The sequence below is a fragment of the Anser brachyrhynchus genome (assembly GCF_964034855.1).
Source record: "Anser brachyrhynchus genome assembly, chromosome: 18".
NCBI lineage: Eukaryota > Metazoa > Chordata > Aves > Anseriformes > Anatidae > Anser > Anser brachyrhynchus.
In genome coordinates, this window is record NC_137711.1 from 12,933,504 (window position 1) to 12,949,970 (window position 16,467).

Consider the following 16,467-nt stretch of genomic DNA (forward strand, 5'->3'; position numbering starts at 1 on the left):
TGTAAGACGGGAGGAAACTGATCCTTTTGCAAATGTGTCTTATCTGCTAGAAATATTTACCAAACTTTTGGAATGTTGTGAGGGAAACTCCTGGGCTAACTAGGGTGATGGGTTGAGAACACAATAGTGTGTATGAGAAGACTGGTATGTGAATTGGCTTTTGTGAATACAGTTGGCTTCTCTTGAAAAAAATGGTAGCCCACCACAAATTGAGACCTAACTGTATTGACCATGAAGCAGGTAGAGACTGGAAAGCTAAGGCCAGGTTTTCTGCAAACTGCCTGTTGGAAGTTGAGTTTCAAAGAGGTATTAACAACTGCAGGATGTCCTCAATTTACAGTTTCTAACTTTACCAAATCTGGTAACAGGGCTCCAGTAAAGGAACACTATAGCCCTTTGGAAGGGATAAAAGGAATGAATGTCAGCCTTGCCTTCCTTCCTTTCTTTTAAGTATTTTGTGCTTTTTACCCATTCCCTACCTCCCTTTAAATTCTTTCTCTGAAATGGAATTCGTTGCTGTAAGTACTGTAAACATGGGTATAGTGCATGTGTAAATATTGCCAATAATGCACACAGTATAGCTATGCAATTCCCACACACAGTGTATACATGTGCTCTGTGTGTGTGTGTGTCTGCTGGGAATACATCTGCAGCTTTGCTACATTTTGAACCTGCAGGCATGGAGCTGTGGCAGCCTCACCTCTGTTGGGCTGTCACATACAGCATGTTATATTTCCCTCTAAAAGCCTGGGCTTGCTGAACTACTGTCACAAAATTACCCAGAAGCTCCTTCAAATAGCTTCAGTTGGGCAGAAGAAAGGAGCTAACAAGAGTTGGTGCAGTATCTTTGTCGCATTAAGGGTTGTAGCCGATTAACCGTTATGGGTCTGGTTGTATTCAGGGTACTGAACTATCACAGTCATAGATTCACCAACAACACATTAACTGATATGGGTCCAGTCAGATTCAGGGTACTGAACTATCACGGTCACGGATTCACCAATAACATAGCACGCCCTTACTCTAGTCATGTTCAATGAAAACTATCATGGCTAGGAACAATGCAATTAAGTGCAATTTATTACAGCAACAGGTACACAGGTTCTTTGGATTGACGGCGATAAATTCACTGTCTGCAAAAGCAAGCTAGCATGCATGAAATACACAGGTGCACAGCCTGGCTATTAATGCATTAGAAGGCACAAAGGCTCTAGAGATTTCTAACTTTCCACGGAGATACCTGGTACAACCAAGTGATCGAATCTTACCCCATGGCGTTCCAATGGGGGGGGGGGAGAGATTCAGCCCGTAGACTGATCCCAGAAATCAGAAGGTATCCTTCATGATGGTATCTTCGTATCTTCCCTCATGATGGTATCTTCCCTAACATCCCCTCTATCTTAAGCCAATTTATATTATTTTCTATCTTTTAGGTGGAGCTTGAGTGACTCTCATCAAGCATATCTTGGTTATGATTGGTAAAAACTTTTCTTGCTTTTGTTTAAAGATATAGGCTCTGAGAAAATGAGAGTGCATGCTCAGTGAGGTGTGGTCGCACCTTGGAGGTGGGTAGCTTTTGGGATGGAGGTGTATTTTGGTATTATAATGATATTATAATTACCAAAAGTTCACTAGAGTGCAGCATTTTGTCAAAAACATGACAGGTCTTTGGCTCAGGGTAGCAAATGTGCAGCTTATTGGTCTCGGTGTGCACAAGAACAATCGAGTTCCCCTTCTTCCCACAGAGCCCAGCCACGGTATCTCTACTCTGCTCTATGCTCTGTACTGTTCCTTAGAGTCAGCACACCAGGCTCCCCTAGTGCGATAGCATCTAAGGTTGGAAGCCTAGGGAACACTCAGGTAATGCAGCTACACTCCACCCTGAAAGCTTCTTCAATGCTGTACATTTTCTTTAAAATGTGAATATTAGTTTAATTTTCCTAGTTACTTTAGGCAATTATTCCACATAATCCACCCCGTGACTATAGTCACTCAAGCTTCACAACATTTGGAATGTGTTTACTATATCACATACATTCTCAGGATGAGGATTATCGAGTGTATGTATATTGTGTAGGGATACTAAATGTTTCATCATAATCCAAAGTTTAACATATAAACTAATTGTTAGTATAAAGCATAGTACACTGAGTATTAACAAAACAACAGGGTGAAACATTTTGTTGAAGATTCCTGTGGTAGTTGGCCACCATCCAAACAAAGTGTCCCACCAGCGGTGTTTTTAGTCTTTTGTCCATTTTTTCGAACTTGTTTCATCAACTGCTTCAAATCATCATGTAACAGTAATTTCTTCAAGGTTCATTCCAATAGGAGTAGGTAGCAGATCATGAAGAGGAATATAATTGAATGTAACAAGTTGGTAAGAGATGACAGGAGCTGAGTAATTAAAATCGCATCCTAGAATTTTGGTAAAATTACAAAAACAAACATTAGAGTGATTACTGGTATCTACAACAGTATTATCTATGACTATAGAATCACAATGGGTTCTCATGCAAATATAGCCTTTCCCAATATATACAAGTACAATTTCAAGGGTTTCTTTAGGGTGTATCTCAAAGTGGCAAATATTTTGTTCAGTGTCAAGACAAATGTCTTGGGCTTCGAACATGTTACTTTCACAGATGAAGCTTTTTTGTTCATGCACAATACGTGCATTTACATCATTTGTTTGCCACTTTCCTCCCTTTTGATGGGCCCATACTTTATGCTCCTTAGGATAAAGTGTAGTTCCATTACGATTGAGTCCTAATGCAATGATTGGATATACATTGGATACTGTGGCATTGCTTATGGTAAGTATAAAGGCAATAATTTTATCACTTTCTGCATAATAGGTAAAGTTGACTAATTGCTACCATGCTTGAAACTCCTTTTCAAATTCTGAAGCATTATCCCAAATCAATTTTTGAATTTTGGTGGGTAAAGTTCCTCCTTCTCCCTCTCTAATAATAGCTGCTGCTACAGACTGTATCCATAACTGCATTTGGATGCAGCTCAATCAAGGGAAATACCACTTTGAGTTTTTCCAAGGGTATTTAATGATCATTTTCTTCAACTTGTTGGGTAAGATGTCTGATAGAAGCCATTCACTTGCTCCTAAGGCCAATAAGGGTGATTTTATTGGTCGTTCCAATTTCCTTAAGTCATCCATAGTAACAGTTATTCTACTCATTAGGACCTCAGCATCAATGCTGTTTAATATACTTAATAATTAATAATACCTAATTAATATACCTAATCCTGTTTCCAACAACGCAGCTGCATCCCGTGGTGCAGCACTAGCTTTACCCTCTTTAGAGACCAGCTAGGGTTAAAGAGAACTTGCTGTTGTGCCACATTTTTAATTATTTAAGGACCTGTGTTGAGGATGGAAAGAGTTAGACTGATGAGAGGCCGAGTTGGTACAGTTTCAAATATCTGTGGGGTCAGAGGCTTCTTATCCTTTGCAGTCAACGAAGATGTTGCTGTATCGATCATAAATTCAAACAGTAATTCTGTGCCTCTGTAACCCCAAAGACAGTACACAATTATATGTTTGGTGAAAGTAAAATTGTGCCAGCAATCAGAATTTGGTTCAGTTATTTTGTTACAATCAGTACTATAAGTTTGTGGTCTGGAAGAATCATTATAAATTGTCTTAATTTCAGTTGGCCTATTGTAAGCATACCCATTAGTTATTCGGCTACTGATTTGTATTGTCTGGCCTGAAGTGGCTTGAAGTTCAGCCATTCTAAGAGAATCATTCCAACTCCATTCATGTTTTGAAAATATTTTTTTTCCATCTAAAACTAAAGTTGAGAGATTTAAGTCCTTTTTGTTTTGAGATGTTCCAGTGATTGTGCTATACCATGACAATGCATGGTTAGATGTCACAGTGAAACACCTCAGCTCCATGTACAACCGCAGTAGCTAAGTTTAAGTTTCCCCTGATGGCACGTGTTCCCATAATTGAGTGTATTTAACATGGGCTTGGGACCATGGCCATTTTGGGTCTTTTTGTCTATGAACCAAAAGCGATTGCATTAACGTCAGGGTATAACATAGCATTATCAATCCAAACTGCAGATTTGTGATTCTCCACATGCAGTTCACTCAGGATTCCTGTGAACAAAAAAGGAAATGAAATATGCTTGGTTGTATTCAACTGGCAGGGTTAGAAAGAGGGTGAAATAACAGTCTTTGACTTCCCATGCGTAGGGATATTTGGGAGTAGTTAGTACCATTGCTATTATTCCAATGTGAGGCATTTTCACTAGCACAGGTTGGCCAGTGTAAAATCCTACAGGATGTTCTTCTGGTTTATAATAAACCTTTGGGGTGATTGTATTGGTAGATGCACAGAAGGCTTTCACTATCTATCTCTGCCATGCTTGGAACTGCGGCAGCCAAAGGTGTGATGCTAGCATTTAACTATCTGTAATCCACTGTAAAATGCTATTGCCTGGTCGGTTTCTTTGCTGGCCACACCGGTAAATTGTAAAGTGAATGAGTCCTTTTAATAATGCCTCTTTCTTCCAATTCTGTTACCACCCCATCAATTCCCATAAGTGTTGCTGCTGGCAACAGATATTGCTGAACATTTGTGATTTTAGTGGGGGTAAGGGTATGACTGTTTGTAACAGACAGTTTCACTGTGCCTGAATCCTTCTGATGTGTCGTGAAACTCCATACAGTTCCATCTGGGAGTTTCCACATTTGCCCATGCAGTATGTCAAATCATGAGGTATTAGTATATACAGCAGTGACTAATACTTCTGACTTGATTAATTTGTGTTCCTATGTGAAATTTTTGCAGTGGGGCAATCTTTTTCCACACCATCAATTCTTGTGAATTTAACCCTGCAACGACCAGGTGTTATGCCCAGGGTTTGTGCTGTCTCGTGTAATTACCGACATTCGGGCCCCAGTGTCAATAAGAAAGTTTACTAATATTTTTCAGGGTCCAACAGAATAGCAATTATAAGGTCAGAGTGTTCATTAGAGAGCCATTGAATTGCTAATACCCACCGAGCAGAGTGGCTCACTGCCCTCTGTTGGGATAGGAGGTTTTTTAGCAAGCTTCTGCCTTGTCAATTAGGCTCAGTGCAGAAGGTGTACTTTCCTTATGGGTTGGGAGTTTTTCAGTTAGGCAATTCTCTCCAGCTGGAATAATTTTCTTACCCAGAGATTGGACTGATGTATGGAGGTCCTCCATAGAGGCATCACGCAAGATTGGTCAGGGTGCGCCCAAAGCTAAGGCCTTATGCCACAACTCACGCCGTTCCTTATTAGGTTTGAACCTCTCTTTGAATTTGAGGTATATGGAATTTTGAGTATGGGTTTGGCAAACTTGCCAGGAGTGATCTGGGGGCTTAGTACTGGATGAACTAATCCACTCCATTCAGCATCCATACTTATCTATGTCTTGTTCAAAATCACTCCAAGTGGGAATGGGGGAGTGCGGATTTTGTCTATGACCACAATCACCATCCCTACAAGCAGCTTGTATGCAATCCTGGGTATTTGCCACAAACATCTTAAGAAAATCAAGGAGTCCATGGATGAGAGGGGTTAATCAAGCTGGGTCAATAGGAGCTAACATCGGGGATTTCCTGAATTCATCTCTTTCATATATCGCCTGAATGCAGGCTGCTTTCTGTACTGCTACAGACAGGTCAGAATTGCTTGTGGCTCTAATTTCCCGTCATTACTCTCTCTCCTGGGGCTCTATACCACCTGCCCAGTATGCAGCTTGTGCAGTTATAGAGTAATTATGGTCTCCTGGTGTGGTGGTTAAAAATACTCCTGGTCCCCAAAAGCCTCTTGCTTCTTCCTCACTCAGCATAATTCAATCTCCTTCTTCAAGAGAAACTCGACACAAACACTCAACTTCTGATTCTCCTGACCACCTTGAGAATTCCTCCTGTATTTTAACCAACTCTGCTGATGATCATAGAACTGTTCACACAGTAGTACAGATCTCATCTTCATCACCAACAGTAGTCTCAGTTTTAACCAAAGTTCTCAAGGAAATCAATTTATGTTCAGAATCAGCAATCTCTTTGACTTCATCATCACTGTCAAACCAAATATCATCATACCAGCTTTCAGGGTCTGCACTATACTTTAGGCAATTGCTCCACAATCTTTCCTGTCAAATATGGAATAAAAGGCCGATAAAAAGCTTTGTCCTTTTTAATAACTAGAGGAATACAGTTTATTTGACAAATGCCACTATTTCCTATACCCATCCTTCAAGATATTTTCATAGCAAGGAGAGTAGCTTGACAGGGCTGGATTCATCTGTGAATCCACAAGGATGCCTTGGAGCTGGATGTCTGACCAGGTAGTTCTGAATGACCACCAGAAGAGCAGAGCCCTGGGATTCGCCCAGTGACCTGTGCACCTCTGCAGCTGACTGCTGTCAAGGCCAGAGGAGAAAAGTGAGGCAGGTATGGGCAATAGGAAGACAACAGAGAAAAGCAGTCTTGTGTTTGTGGGCTGTCAGAATGTCACTTCTCCAATACGTCTTTACTGCTTACTTTGAATACGAAACAGCTCAAGGAAAGCACAGTGTTAATGTCCCAGACATTAACAGGATATTTTACAAAAAGCAGTGGAGTCAGCACTAGGCAAGATACTTCTGACACTCTTCTATCACTCCTGAGTCACTTGGACATTTACATATAATATCATGAGCCGCAAGGAACCCACAAGGATCACTGAGTCCAGTTCCTGGCTCCACACAGGACCATCCAAACAAATCAACAATCAACTCTTCTGTCTGAAAGCGTTGTTCAAATTCTTCTTAAACTCTGGCAAGCTCAAAGTACTGTGACCACTGCCCTGGGGAGCCTGTTCCAGTGACTGACCACCCTCTTGGTGAAGAACCTTTTCCTAACACCATGCGTGACCCTTCCCTGATAGAGTTTCATGCTGTTCCCTCAGGTCTTATCACTGCTTACCAGAAAGAGGAGATCAGTGCCTGCCCCTCTGCAGTGCATTAATGTCTTAAAATAATGATAGCTGTTTCATAATCTAGCAGGCTCTGCAGGGAATGATAGCAAGGGTATATGGGACATAACTTAGGAGTGGTGTGGAGTTGTATAAGGAGTGTGAGGCCACAAGGCCTGTTGAGATAGTATGGGAGGGTTGTTCTGGGCTGTAATGCAGCCTTATCCATACAGCCTATAAATAGAGCTGCTAGAGTGATCTTTCTCCCAAGCTGTTCCTGGGATTTCCGCCAGATCAAGCCAGTTTGGACACTCAGAGCCCATATCTGCAGTGATGATTATCTAGCTATCCTCTTCCAGGGTCACTTCTCGGAACGACCTTATGTAACAACACACACGCATGTTTACCTCCATTAAGAAAAAAATATATACTTTCTCACATGGCTTTTAGCTATTCATTAAGACAATACCAGCTATTTCTCCCCCATACACATATTTTTAATTCTCCACTACATTGGTGGGATACGACTTTGCTTTACAAAAGCCTTTTTTCTTGGTATGTTGTATTTCTGGAACAGGACATCTTGAATGCAATCACTCAATGTGTGCAGGACAACCAGGGGATCAGGCCCAGTCGGCATGGGTTCATGAATGGCAAGTCCTGCCTGACCAATCTCATCCCCTTCTATGACCGGGTGACCTGTCTGGTGGATGAGGGAAAGGTTGTTGTTGTACTCTACCTAGACTTCAGCAAGGCCTTTGACACAGTCTCCCATAGTATTCTCCTGGAGAAGCCGGCAGCCCAGGGCTTGGACAGGTACGCTCTTTGCTGGGTTAAAAAATAGCTTGATGGCCATGCCCAGAGAGTGGTGGTGAACAGAGTGAAATCCAGCTGGCCACTGGTCACCAGTGCTGTTCCCCAGGGTTTGGCATTGGGGCCCATCCTCTTGATATCTTTACTGATGATTTGGATGAGGGAATTGACTGCATCCTCAGTAAGTTTGCAGATGACACCAAGTTGGGGGGAAGTGTCGGTCTGCTGGAGGGTAGGAAGGCCCTGCAGAGAGACCTGGACAGGATGGATCAATGGGTAGAGGCCAGTGGGATGAGGTTCAATATGGCTAAGTGCCAGGTCCTGCACTTTGGCCACAACAACCCCATGCAATGCTACAGGCTTGAGGGGAGAGTGGCTGGAAAGCTATGTGGAGGAAAAGGATGTTGGGGGTGCTGATTGATGCTTGATTGAACATGAGCTGGCAGTGTGCCCAGGTGGCCAAGAAGGCCAATGACATCCTGGCTTGTATCAGGAATAGTGTAGCCTGCAGGACCAGGGAGGTGATTGCTCCCCTGTACTCTGCTCTGGTGAGGCAGCACCTCAAGTACTGTGTTCAGCTTTGGGCCCCTCACTACAAAATGAAATTGAGGCCCTGAAACATGTTCAGAGAAGAGCTACAAAGCTGGTGAAGGGCTTGGAACACAAGTCCTATGAGGAGCGGCTGAGGGAACTGAGGTTGTTTGGTCTGGAGAAGAGGAGGCTCAGGGAACACCTCATTGCTCTCTACAGCTCTCTGAAAGGAAGTTGTTGGGAGCTGGGGATCAGTCTCTTCCTGTAGGTAACTAGTGACAGGACTACAGAGAATGGCCTCAAGTTGTGCCAGGGGAGTTTCAGGTTCGAAATTACGAGACATTTCTTCTCCAAAAGAGTTGGTTGCCCAGGGAAGTGGTGGAGTCACCATCCCTGAGGGTGTTCAAGGAAAGGTTGGACCTGGTGCTTAGGGACATGGTTTAGTGGGTAACGTTTGTAGTAGGGTGATGGTTGGACCAGATGATCTTGGAGGTCTTTTCCAATCTTAATGATTCAATGATTTCCATGATTTCCCAGTGTGTCCTCAAATTATATTCATTATTAGCTCCTACTGTTTTCCCAGTGCAACCACCAGGTTTACTGAACCACCATTCCTTTAAATGTTTTTTAAAAACTGGCATTCTGCTAGACAATTTCTATACATCCAATAGCAATGTAGTTTTAGTAAAAGCTCACACATCACAGTCAACGGTTCAGCTGTTTCATCCCATCTGGTCTTGGTCACTTGTTACTATTCATTTTGTCTATTTGGCAACAGGCAGAAAGTACAATCACCATCATTTTATTAGCTTAACAATTCTGGCATGGAAACCAAGCCAGTTCTTCCCAACATCATTTTGATTCTCTGCTGCTACTAGATAACATTCCAAGTTAGCAATATGAACTGGTCTTGTACACAGAGACAGTAGAAATATGAGGACAGTTGTAATTGGGAGCAAGCCAAGTGTGTTGTTCCAATTTCTTCTGCCTTTGCTTCTGCTTTTGTTGCCAGAAAGAAGGAAGAAGATAGTTTGTTGCCCTCAAAATGCCAAGGTATAAACGATAGTCTAGTAATGAAGTGCTTTCTAATTAGGCTGCCTCAGGAAAGGCAGAAGGTGAAATAAGGCATTCAAGGTGAAATAGCCCCACAGTCCAACAGGTGATAAGCAATTCTTGTCAGTAATTTACACAGAATATGGATTGCTGCCAACCTCACAACTGTTGAAAAAACCTGAAGGTATGTATTACTGCTTTATGATGGAAAAAGAATGATAAATTTAGGATAGAGATCACCTTTCACCCCAAATAATATATATCATTGACTATTTTGCAGTGCTCCACAGCTAGTTGAAAGACATACTCAGTGCCTATCCTCCATTATTAAAACAGAATCACTGCAGTATCGTAGTTTTCACAAGTTTAGATTAATATTCTTTTCTGTTTACATAAATTATCTTTCAACATTTACTTAAAAATTGTCATTTAAAGTCAAGCTGACTCATTTTCAAACCTCAATACATGTGTTTCTCTTAAGTGCAGAAACACTTGCTGAGTTTAGAAACATATAAGATGCATCTTTCCATGAATATGCATGTATTCTGTCACCATTTTTCATTCGAGCCTAAAAATAAATGTGCAATACGTAAAAAATCTGAGAAAAGCTATGGAGGAATCTTCACTCTTTTGCCCATGGAATAGGAGACAATTGGCTAAAAGGCTTCAATAAACAGGACATTAAGAAATGAAACTGGGGGGTCACCGTGGCTTTAAATTACAGTGAGAATCACAGCCAGGTTGAGCTCGTGCTGGGCTTTAGCCTTTCTGATTTTCTCCCTGTGTATGTTAGCAACTTCCTTGAGCTCTCACCGAGTTTCCTGTCCCTTCTTCCACTGGACATAAACTCTTCTCCTGGAGACTCAGCAAAAGTTCCCTGTTCAGCCATGCCGGTCTTCTTCCCCAACGACTCAACTTACGGCACACTGGGACAGCCTGCTCCTCCACCTTGAAGGCTTCCTTTCTGAGCAGCATCCAGCCTTCCTGGATCCCTCTGCCCTTAAGGACTGACTCCCAAGGGACCCTCCCCGCCAGTGTCCTGAACAGTTCAAAGTCTGCCCTCAGGAAGTCCAAGGTCTCAGTTTCACTGAGTCCCCTCCTGACTTCACCAAAAATAGAGAACTCTACAATTTTGTGGAACATAAGTCCTGTGAGGAGCGGCTGAGGGAACTGAGGTAGTTTAGTCTGGAGAAGAGGTGGTTCAGGGGAAACCTCATTGCTCTCTACAACTCCCTGAAAGGAAGGTGTGGGGAGCTGGGGGCCGGCCTCTTCTCACAGGTAACTAGTGATAGGACTAGAGGGAATGGCCTCAAGTGACACCAGGGGAGGTTCAGGCTGGAAATTAGGAGACGTTTCTTCTCAGAAAGAGTGATTAGGCATTGGAACGGGTTGCCCAGGGAAGTGATAGAGTCACCGTCCCTGGGAGTGTTTAAGGAAAAGTTGGAGGTACTTAGGGACATGGTTTAGTGGGTGATATTGGTGGACGGGGGATGATTGGACTAGATGATCTTGAAGGTCTTTCCCAACCTTAATGATTCTATGATTCTGTCCTGTGGAAGGTACTCCTATTCTTGCTTTTCTCCAGAACCAGTCCCACATAACTGCAACACGATTTACAGCATAGGGAACAGGGTTTATCCCCCTAATGAACAATTATGGGATAAACTCTTTTCCCCTTCATTCTTCTGGGTGTACTGCAATAATATTGACAGAATAATAACCTGTTAAGATGCAGTGATAAAAAGTCACAAAGGTAGATGATAACATCGCATGATGAACAAATATATATTTGCAGATATAGCAAACTAACTTTCAACTAACTGTGGAGCACTGAGAATAGCTACACTGGATGAAACCAAAAATGTCCATCCAACCAATTTGTGTCAGTTACAGATATACCAGGTTATCAACTGTTTGGGGGACTTAGCGTGGGCAGGTTTACTTCACAGGACAACTTGTTCTAGGAAAAGTATATTTTCATGAGCACCTGATGGAAAAGATACTGGGTAAGTGTAATATGATCAAATTTATTTGGTTCTGTGAACAGGTGTGTTGCAACCTGCACTAACTGCAGTTAACTGAGGAGTCTTGCTGGGAGCACATGAATAGAGAAAACAAACACTCTTATCAATAAAGAGCAAAAAAATTCTAAGATAACAAAATGCACAAATTGTACATGTTGTGGTCTGCGTATCTAACCTGTCAGCTACCAAGACAGGCCTACATTTACATTTTACATATTGCTTGACAAAGCCAGAATTATGAGAACTCATGAAGATGCTGTTTCCTTGATGAATTTAACAACCCATGTAAACAGAAGAATTTTACAGAAACCATGCAGATGAATCAGCTGGTATGACACGTGTTCAAGAACTGGCACAATAGATGTGTAGCATTTTTCTTGACAGATAAATTGCTGTAAAAGACTCCAGCCATACTTATCCTTTGGATAAATTCATATCTGCATATAACATGTGAAAATAAGTAATATGAACCACAACCCATCAAGCAAGATGGACAATAGATTAATCACATCAATATCACATCTATACCTGCATAGATATATAAAGTGTTTATAAGATGTACCTGGTATTTTTACCTGAATTGTCTTAAAATGTTATTTCAGCTAATCTTCCTGGTACATTATGCTTTCCAAGTCTCTACATACAATGGTTTGTCTAACTGGTTTTTGAACCTAAGTAAGCTTTGAAGGTTCAGCATATCTGACTAGAGATGGAAATTTTTATTTAGCCACAAGAAATGTCTTCTATATTTCATTAGTTTAATGGAAATATTATTCCCCTACTCATAGAATAGGAAGCAAGGTAGACATCTATACTCCTGAATTATATAGCTCCTTGGTGCCTTACTGGGATGCCTCAAAAAGTCAGCATGCTCAAAGCCCAGACATGCAACCTTTTCATGTCTTTGTATACTCCTGTTCCTTCAGTGTAATGACTCCACAGTTGCCTGTTTGACAGTTATCAACAGGGGACATTCTCTTTCGTCAATAACACTGGTATCGGCATATAACCAGGAGATGGAGAACCCTCTTAAAGAACAACTTTGTGCTCTGTAAAACAAAAGCAGCAGCAGTTATGGAGTACACACCATGCTGTTCCTTTGCTGAATAAATGGTGTACAGGGGTATATAGGACTGCTTTACATATATTCACACTCTGTGAAGAAAAGTAAATGAATGAATGTTAAAATCCAAGAGGTTCTAGTTAAAAGGTCCTTTTATCTACTGGCAGCAAGCAAAGATCTGGGACTGCCGTCACCTATAAACCTAGTTCCTTTTGGCTGTGTTACATATGCACAGCCCAGGACATGGTTTGCTAGTCTTCCTGAAGCTCATCATTTACATGTCTTGCATACCCTTGTTTTTCATGAACCCAGACCCTCCTCTAATAACTTATGAATTCCCAGCCATGGTGGAGGATGATCTTTATTGCTTCTCTTTCATTCTAGATGTGTGCCTTTGAGGTAATCATTGCTATTGACTCTTGGAGTAAGCTACCCTGCACAGGTGACATCCACTATGACCTGTGGCAATGAATCACATCTCTTTTGTTTTTAATTATCATTCTGCTACATTCCTTTGCTGGTTTATAGTTATTGCATTAAAAAGACATTGAATGTTATGACACTCAGGGTTTTTTAGACCTCTCTATTTTACTTTCTCCAATTAATCTTTTTCAAACTGGAGAATCCAAGTCTACCTAGACATTTCCCAAGTGGAGGTTTTTCCATAACAGCTGTTCTCTTCTTTCTTTCTGCACAATTCCAAAAAAAGTAACTTGTTCTGATAATCTGACAAGCAGGTATTTTGTTTCAAATGCATCATTAATAATGATTTTGTTGAGATTCTAGAGATACTAGAGGTTCTTGAGATACTAGGGAACATCCAGAGGGCAGCTAGTAGCTTAAAATTAAATCAATATTATAAATATTTGTAACACCTATTGTAAATAGCAGTCTAATCTGATTGATATAGATTTGAGGCAAACTTTGAAATACTTGATATGCTAAACTTGATACACTTACTGTCATTTGTACTGTCTTTTTTAAGATAGCTTTAACTGTGTTGATGTTTATAAGGCTATACACTTTACTGTTAAAAGTAATGATGCTAAGAGTACACAGATTTTTTACTGGCTTTCATTTCTTTGTAGTGTTTTGGAAAGCTAGAACACCATAAAATCAACACAGTACACGCTACGCATATTGAAAATTGCTTGACTGACAGGTCTTAAAATGGTTCCATATGTGTAGAGTCACCAATAGATGGGTGTGCCTTCAGAAAGGATTGTTTCTTCACCATATAACGTCACTTAGTCACTTTTAATTAAAAAGTATATTATGTATATATATATTTATATATATAAAGAGCCTACCACCATATTGATAAACACTCTTTGGAAGCACTCTGGTGGCAGGGGTAAGAACGGGAGTTGGCCTGCTAGTATCTCAGCACTTCTGTTACCAACCAACTTTAAAAAAAAAAAAAAAAAAGGCTACAAGACTTTGCTTAATTAAAAAGTGACCAAGGAGAAAATGCAAAACCACTTTCAATACATAAGAATTAGATGAGTAAGATTTAAAAGATAAATAGTCTCTGACAGAGAATAATCTTCATTCCATTATCCCTATAGTTAAACCAAGGCAGGGCACACAAGGAAGACACTAAAGCTTGGCCAGCTTGACCAGGGAGCAATGGTATTGACCCAGCAGATGGCCATGGCCTCACAGAGTTCAACCCCCACCGCAACTGATGCAGCCTCCCAGACAGACTTCCAGGGGGAACATGCTGCCACCCAGGTGTGTCAGGCTGACAGGTGCGCACTACTCTTAGGCCAGTACAGGATAGCAGGAGTGAGCACAGCTGTGGGAGGTGTGCCCATGTTGAAGAACTGCCTCACCTGGTGGCAGAGCTTCAGGAGGAGATGGGCAAGCTGAGGAGCATCAGGGAGTCAGAGAAGGAGATCTGGTGTGGTAGAGCTCTGCCATCCCTGAGACAGGCTCCTCAGCCAGCCAGTACACAAGAAATGAAGGTTTTCCTACCCCCTCACCACCAGGCAGAGGGAGGGGACCTAAGAGACAGGGGGGAGTGGAAGCAGGTTCCAGTTCAGCACAGCAGGTGAACCTCCCCACTGCCTACCTCCCCTTCCCAGGTGCCCCTACACAACAGGTATGAGGCTCTGAAACTTGATGGGCAAGCAGAAGACAATGTGGACAAAGGTCCATCCCCATTGGGGGCATTGCTGGGGGCAAGTCAGCCTACCCCCCACAACACAACAACCTCCAACAAGAAGAAAATAAGGGTTATTGTCATGGGGGACTCCCTTCTGAAGGGAACAGAGGGCCCAATTTGCCGTCCAGATCCGACCCATAGTGAAGTCTGCTGCCTCCCTGGGGCTTGAGTAAGAGACATCGCACGGAAAGTCGCTCACCTGATATGTCCCTCTGATTATTACCTCTTCATGTTGGCAGTAATAAGGTAGCAAAGAGAAGTCCAAGAGTGATCAAAAGGGAGTTCTTGGCTCTGGGGCAATTAGTTGAAGGATCAGGTGCACAGGTAGTGTTTTCCTCCATCCTTCCAGTAGCAGGGATCAATACTGAAAGGAACAGGCAGACCCAGCAGATCAATACATGGCTCTGAGGCTGGCAATGTAATTTTGGGTTTCTTGATCATGGTAAGGTCTACATGACACAAGGCATACTGGCTCCCGATGGAGAGCACTTTTCTTAGAAGGGGGAAAAGGATTTTTGCCCAGGAGTTAGCAGGGCTGATCGATAAGGCTTTAAACTAGATTTGAAGAGGGAAAGGGATAAAACAAACAGCCAAGAGAACTATGTAAATATACCAAAGCCGTTCCCTAGCCAACCTGAAACAATGACAACAATGCATCTGAAAATACATCTCTTTCCGGATAGGGATCTGAGCAAATACTGTGAAAACATAATAAGACTTCATGGTCTCTAAAGTTAAAATCCTTTTCTGACATTTTTTTTCTTGCTTTTAAAATAAAGAGAAGATGAAGTAATGATAACACTTTTTCACCCCTCATCTCCAGTACAAAATAATCTAATGGTAAGAGAATTTACCCAAGCTATAAGAGACCTGAAATCAACAAATCAACTTCTACTGCCACTTCAGGAATTCAGATCCCAAGCTCTCATTCCCATAGGTATATAGCTTTCAGCAAGCTCCCAGTGTGTGCATGTACCTATGTGGGAATGGAACTTTCCTTCTAAAGTTCTATTCTCACTGGTGGGTGGGGTGGGGTGGTGGACTATAGGAATGATTGGGACACAGAGAGAAAAGTAGGGATTTCTACCTAACCTGATGGTTAAGAAATTCATCTGTGGGGGAAAGGTCTACATGCTAAACTTTATTGTAGGTCTCTTTGTATATACTGCCAGCTAGGAATCCTTCTCACTGGTGATCCTTCAGAGCTGTGGTTAACCGTCTCTCCCTTGTTTGTTCTAATTTAGGATTTTTTTCTTTATAGTAGAAGAGTTTCAAGAGAAAGGCTGGCGAGTTTCATTCTTTGCTTTCCTCCCTGCAACTATATTGTAACTGAGTGATAAAGGTGCAGATTAAATTAATTTTGATAATCAACATACATGGAAAAAAAAATAATCCCATGTTTACAAACAAAAAACAGGTTCTAAGATGAATGTCACCACTAAAAAGAGGTCACTGAGATTTTTCTATTTCTCTGAATACATCAGCTTCTGTGACTGGTAATGGTTCAGAAAGGGATTTATTTATTGGGGTGCAGGGGAGAGAGATGTTATTAGGATATGAATAGAGCACAAAGAGAAACTATTACATGACTGTGTAAACACATGATGCACCCACAACTTCCAGTTCTAACTGCATGTAACCCAAAAAGAAGTAAATGAACTGACAAAGACTCAGAGAAGGACAACAACAGTGAACAAAGCAGTGTAACCTTTTCTGAGTTAGGAATTGTATAAAAACATATGGGTAGAAAAAGAGAGTAGGAAGGAAATAATATTTCACTACAGATGATGCAAATTCATTTTTCAGATGAATGACTCAGAACAAATGAAAGGGGTTGCCCTGCAAGCATGCAATTGATT

At 41.5% G+C, this 16,467-nt stretch overlaps 1 long non-coding RNA gene across 1 annotated transcript in view; it reads right to left on the reverse strand.

The window, feature by feature from the left end:
* Nucleotides 1–87: 87 nt before the first annotated feature.
* LOC308180157 overlaps nt 88–16,467 on the reverse strand; it is a 51,407-nt gene continuing 35,027 nt past the window's right edge. The window contains exons 2-3 of the long non-coding RNA XR_013940779.1: nt 14,808–14,972; nt 88–2,418 (exon numbers count right to left, since the gene is read on the reverse strand). This is a non-coding gene — a long non-coding RNA (uncharacterized lncRNA). The remainder of the gene's footprint in view (nt 2,419–14,807; nt 14,973–16,467) is intronic.